The 6,631-nt window shown below is 47.5% G+C and overlaps 1 pseudogene; it reads left to right on the top strand.

Moving 5' to 3' along the window:
- The first annotated feature begins 2,106 nt into the window (after positions 1-2,106).
- LOC131764500 (thioredoxin-like protein 4A pseudogene) lies at positions 2,107-2,407 on the top strand (annotated as a pseudogene).
- Positions 2,408-6,631: the final 4,224 nt, after the last annotated feature.

Below are 6,631 nucleotides of genomic sequence, written 5' to 3'. Positions count from 1 at the left end.
GCACATGCCAACATACCTCGAATTTGCTGGCAGCAGCCACTTCTCATGTGTTGGTTTTGGAGCCTTTCAGCAGTTTGTCCTATTTCTCTTCCATCTGGGCTAGAAACATGCCAACCAGGATTTCTCTGGATTTTTTCTTAATCCCGGGCTGCAACCCGAGGGAGTGAGCATCCAGGACCTCCTGGGTCTCAGGATCCATCACCGCCTGGTACCTGCCTCCCCTCCCCAGCTGTCTCTGGGAACCATGGCCCTCGGTCCCGCAGGCGTAGTCCCAACTTGTGGTGACCTCTCAAACTTAGTGCCTGGAGGCCAGGTTATTACAAAGGGACATTTGAGCTTCCACTGGAAATTGGTAATATATATTCTTGGCAGCAGTAAGGACAGGCTGTGAAAATTCTTTTAGGGTCAGACTTCTTTTAAGGGGTGGAGTTTGGTTTTAGCATACTCCCAGGCAGTGAAATGGGAAAACCAGGCTAAAGATGGAGATGTACGAGGCTGGCAGGTGGAACCCAGAGCCCCGGGTCCGGAGAACATCAGTGCCCTCCACCTGGTAGGGGCTCAATAATCATCTGCCGCTTGGATGACTGGATGAGGTGTAGCTGCAAGCAACACATGGTGACATTTCAGCTTCACTTACTAGACCGACTGAGTCCCATCAGATCTATCTCCTAACCTTCTAGGTCTGTATCGCCCCTCCCTGCTCCCCTTCTGCAGCAGCTGGAATGCCTGACCTCAACCCCTCCCACCAGGCTCCTGACCAACTTCGTCCCAGCTCCCCTGGCCTCCAGACCCCAGCCTCTCCAGTCTACTCTGCAGACCATGGCTACTGTTTATGTTCCTAAAAACAGAACTGCTAAATGTGGGATCCTGGATGGGACTCTGGAACAGAAGAAGCTCATCAGTAGAAAAACTGGGGAAATCTGAACAGAGCCTGAAATTTAGTTAATAGTAATGTATCGATGTGAATCTCCTAGTGTTGACAAATGTATCTAAGACATTAGCAATAGGGGGAACTGGGGGGATGGGTAAACTGAACTCTCTGTACTATCTTTGCAACTTTTCTCTGAATCTAAAGTTATTCTTACAACAAAAAGTTATACCAAAAAAGCAAATCTGACCATATCACTCTCCTGCTTAAAGTTAGGGTGACCAGGGCTTCCCTGGTGGCGCAGTGGTTGAGAATCCGCCTGCCAATGCGGGGGACGCGGGTTTGTGCCCCTGTCCAGGAGGGTCCTGCATGCCACGGAGCGGCTGGGCCCGTGGGCCATGGCCGCTGGGCCTGCGCGTCCAGAACCTGTGCTCCGCGATGGGAGAGGCCACAACAGTGAGAGGCCCGCGTACCGCAGAAAAAAAAAAAAAAAAAAAAAAAAAATTAGGGTGACCAATAAGCTTATCTATGAAACAGAAACAGACTCACAGACATAGAGAACAGACTTGTGGTTGCCAAGGGAGAGGGGGCGTAGGGGAGGGATGGACTGGGAGTTCCAATTCTAGAATCCTACTCCATAGAAGTACATATGCCTCAAGATGTATGCACAAGGATATTCTGCTATAGTGAAATATTGGGAATAATCTGCACATCCATCGATAAGGAAATAGCTATATAAATTGATGTAAATTCAGGTGCCGGGCTGGGGGCGGGAGGGGGTGGCAAGGAAGGCGTGGGTGTACGAACCCAAGGGTCCCTTAGCCCTTCTGGGCCGCGGGGCGGAGGCGATACGTTGGTGGGGTCGGGGTCTGGGGACGAGGTGGACACGGGCCTGACCTTCCCGGCAGCGCAGCGACTGCCGCGTGGGGTGAGGCCCCGTGGGGTGGGGGCCCCGTGGGTGCGCCGCGCTGGAGCTGGGAGGAGCTGGCCAGTGGTTCCCTCCCGCAGACCCGTCGGCCCCGAGGTGTCGTACATACTCCCACACCCGCACAATGGCTGGCAAGTGGATCAGGCCGTCCTCTCGGAAGAAGACCGCGTGGACGTCATTCGGTTTGGACACGACTGGGACCCTGCTTGTATGAAGATGGGCGAGGTTCTGTACAGCATAGCTGAAAAGAAACGGCAGATAATGCGGGCTCTTCCTCATCTTGCTGTGAGCCCTGTTTGGATACCCCAGCTGTTTTAAAGTTAAAAATGTCGCAGTTACTTATCTTGTGGATATTACAGAAGTACCTGACTTCGACAAAATGTATGAGTTATACGATCCGTGCACTGTCATGTTTTTCTTCAGGAACAAGCACATCGTGATCGACCTGGGTACTGGCAACAACAACTAGATCGACTGGGCCACGGAAGACAAGCAGGAGATGATGGACATCATCGAGAGGGTGTATGGTGGGACCCAGAAGGGTCGCGGCCTGGTCGTGTCTCCGAAGGACTACTCCACCAAGTACAGATACTGAGCCCTCGTCCAGTCCTGGTGCATACAGTGCCGTGGAGTCATTCTCACGTGGAAATATTTTCAACTATTTAAAGCCTTCGAGAAAGCATTTGGGAAAGTACACATAGCTCAAGGAGCTGGAGGGTTTTGCAGTGAGGGTGGCATTGCCTCAACTTTCAGTCTGCCTGGTCCTTGTACTTTTATATCAGCAAATATCTGTAAATATCTAGCTGAAATAAATAAAATACACGGTGATAGGAAAAATTTTTTAAAAATAAATTGAGGTAAATTCATACAATGGAATACTGGGCAGCCATTAAAACAATGAGGTAGATCTCCATGTATTAACAGAAGGAGATCTCCAACATATAATCTAGGTCAGGGGTCGGTAAACTAAGTGCCATAAGCCAAATCCAACCCCTGTCTGTGAATGTACTGCCCACGAGCTAAGAATCATTTTTACATTTTTAAATGGTTGAAATGCAATCAAAAGAAGAGTAGTATTTTTCAATACTGAAAATTACATGAAATTCAAACTTCAGTTTCCATAAATAAAGTTTTATTGGAACATAGCCACGCCCATTCTTTTACATATGGTCTATGGCTGATTTTTTTAAAAATAAATTTATATATTTATTTATTTTTGGCTGCATTAGGTCTTTGTTGCTGCACACTGGCTTCTTCTAGTTGCGGCGAACAGGGGCTACTCTTCGTTGCGGTGCACGGGCTTCTCATTGCCGTGGCTTCTCTTGATGCAGAGCACGAGCTCTAGGTGCATGGGCTCCAGTAGGTGTGGCAGGCAGGCTTGGTAGTTGTGGTTCGTGGGTTCTAGAGTGCAGGCTCAGTAGTTGTGGTGCACGGGCTTAGTTGCTCCGCGGCACATGGGATCTTCCCGGACCAGGGATCGAACCTGTGACCCCTGTATTGGCAGGCGGATTCTTAACCACTGCGCCACCAGGGAAGTCCCTATGGCTGATTTCTTGATGCGGCGGCAGAATTGAGTACAGGTGATAGGGACCATATGGTTCACAAAGCCAAAAATATTTATTATCTGGCCTTTTACAGAAAAAAAATGGCTGACCCTAATCTAAGTGATAAAGGGCAAATCACATATTGTATATGTATAAAATTCCCTTCATAAAATATGCTCATAAAAATTATATATATACATATATGTATTTAAGTATGTAAATTAATAGGAGAAGGTATGGGAGGACCCACTCTAAATGGTTAACAATGGTTCCTTATGAAAGAGGAGCAGGATTAGAGAAGGAAAATGGATAAAGGGAGATTAGATGTTTTATTACTTTATATTTATATATGTATTTATAGTCTTTCAATTTTATTCTGAAAAGTATATATATATGTATCTCCAGTCAATTCTTGTTATTTGCAGTAGTTATGTTCTATAAAGTCAATGAAAGCACTGAAATACAGAACACTGAGCCGTTGCTTCTAGGGGAAATATGAGGTCAGGTTCCTGGGAGTCTCTGGTCACAATATTTTCATCAGCCAATCAATCCATAACCTTGTTTTTTGTGTGATTCTATACAAAGACACCTGATTTAACATATTTTGTTGATCCATTAACACTGAACTCACAGCCAACAGCTCTGTAACTCAGACCTCAATGAAGCTTACCTAACACATGTATTTTTTCTGTAAGGCACATCACAGCCTACTTTGATTTAGCAACACTAGACAGATTTTTCAGCACTACGCTTGGGGGCCATTTTAAACAACAAAATCACCAACAAAAAGCACCCAAATGCAAAAAACATGGCACTCGTGTGATGCGGGAAAGGATCCTTGTTGACAGTATGAGAGCTGAAACAGCATCACTTTGACCTCAGCTGGGGCTGTGCTCATGGGTGACTCAAATCTTTTGTCCCTCTGACCATGTCCACAAATGGCTGCAAAAGCACCATGTCTATTGATTTGTGGGTCACAAATAAATTTTAGTGAGTAGAAAAATCCACATAATGGAACTGGTGAATAAGGAAGACTGGAGATATATATATATATATATATACACATATGTATTGTTTTTGTAGTTAATCAACAAAAAATATGTTTACTGGGGCTTTCCCGGTGGCGCAGTGGTTGAGAGTCCTCCTGCCAACGCAGGGGACACGGGTTTGATCCCCGGTCCGGGAAGATCCTACATGCCACGGAGCGGCTGAGCCCGTGAGCCATGGCCGCTGAGCCTGCGCGTCTGGAGCCTGTGCTCCGCAGCGGGAGAGGCCACAGCAGTGAGAGGCCCGCGTACCGCAAAAAAAAAAAAAAAAGTTTACTATTTGCCCTTGAGCAGGGCAAATTGTCTGCAAAGTCTTTCTTTTGGGCAGCAAGCAGAGGGTCCCGAGCCATGCCTCTGATGGGTAGAGATGTTCATTTTTACATTAAGACAGCCCACCTTTCACCAGGACCCCCAACAGGGCACAGACAGCACAAAGCAGAGGACGTGTTAAGCCTTCCTCGTGGCTGTTTCCCAAGTTGCAGGGTTGACTTCTTGGGTATCTGTGAACAGCTGGGTCCTGGACACACACGGTTGGGCCAGCCAGAGGCGTGCAGCGAGGGGTTTGCCTCTCCTCACCCAACTTCCATTTCTTTATTCATTCATTTACTCACACCATTCCTTCATGCAGTCAACACATTCATGAAAGACAAAGTATCATAAGACATCCCTTATATGCAGAATCTTTCAAAAATGATACAAATGAACTTATTTACAAAACAGAAACAGACTCACAGGCTTAGGAAACAGACTTATGGTCCCGGAGGGGAAGGGTGAGAGGGAGGGATAGATTGGGAGTTTGGGATTGACATATACACACGGCTATATTTAAAACAGATAACCAACAAGGACCTACTGTATAGCACAGGGAACTCTGCTCAATACTCTGCAATAACTTAAATGGGAAAAGAATTTGAAAAAGAGTAGATATATGTGTATGTATAACTGAATCACTTTGCTGTACACCTGAAACGAACACAACATCGTTAATCAACTATACTCCAATATAACATAAACATTTAAAAAATAAACTAATAACTAGTAAAAAAAAAAAAAAAAAAAAAAAAGAGCGCAGCGGCAAAAGGGTGCTGCTGTAGAGAAGGTGCATGAGTCAAGTAATATTGTTTCCAGGCGGAAAAGCTACTTTCAACTCTTCTCCTAAAATGAAAAATGTAACTTCAGCACCGCACAGGGCACTAAATTACACATATTCATCTACTGTCTAATGGGGTTTTGATCTCTGGCGCATCTTCACCCTGGCCTTTTTAGAGTCCCGTGAGTAGAACTGTGTTCTCCTGTCCTCCACACTCCCACAGAGCTTATGGAAGAGCTGAAGGGAGGGTGGGGGAATCAGAACTGGTCAGCAGGTGCGAGTCAGGCGGAGTTAAGGCAATCAGGCAGGAAAGAGAGGCACACCCAGGCCCACATGAAACGAAGTCTCAGCCTGACCCGAAGACATTAAAGGAATACCAGACCATCAGGGTGAGGTGAGGTCCGGTCCTTAGCGCTGGACACCCCCCCCTCAAGCTGGGGCTCCTACAAAGCGCTGTTGCCACCTTGTGGTGAGCAGAGGTGGGCCTCGGAGCTTGCTGACTTCTCCTGCAGGTTCTTCTCAGGTAACAAGCTCCGGAGGCTGACACACATTTCTGGAAAGGCATCCTTCCCTAGGGCTTCAGCTACCCTACATCCCACCCGCCAGACTGTGCCCCAGGACCAGGCTCCAGGGGATGAGCCATGTGGCCAGAGGTGACTCCTCTCTGGGCCCTGTTCCTCCTCTGTGAAGCTGCAAGTTGTCCTGGCATCACAAGCCCCCAGGATCCCTTCTAGTTTGTAGAGTGAGGACCCGGAAGCTCTAGGAGCTGCCCCTCAAAGCATGCAGCCTTGGGCTGGGGTTGCCCAGAGACTATGCCCTGAACCAGCCTGAGGCGTAAGGGCCTTACTGCTCTTCCTTTGAGAATTTCCACAGTCAGTGTCTCTTTGTAAGTGGGGAAGGTGAACATGTCTCTTTTGTGTCTGCACTCCACACCCAAAGTGGAATGCACTCTCTCCACATGTGGTGGCCGGAGGGACAGAGCAGGTAAGACCTGGGAGAGGACGTGCAGGTGTGTGTGTGTTTCTGTGTGTGTGTGTTCCAGTGCCTGTTCCCCTATGAGAAGAGACCAGACCTGGAGGGAGAGGGAGGTAACAGAGGAGCTGGCCTGCTGGCATCTGGGGAATCAAAAAACGTCTGCTGGCTTTTCTCCCATGA

Source organism: Kogia breviceps, chromosome 10 (assembly GCF_026419965.1).
Source record: "Kogia breviceps isolate mKogBre1 chromosome 10, mKogBre1 haplotype 1, whole genome shotgun sequence".
NCBI lineage: Eukaryota > Metazoa > Chordata > Mammalia > Artiodactyla > Physeteridae > Kogia > Kogia breviceps.
Note: the sequence above shows the minus strand (reverse complement) of the source record. Positions and strands in the feature narration are given on the sequence as shown.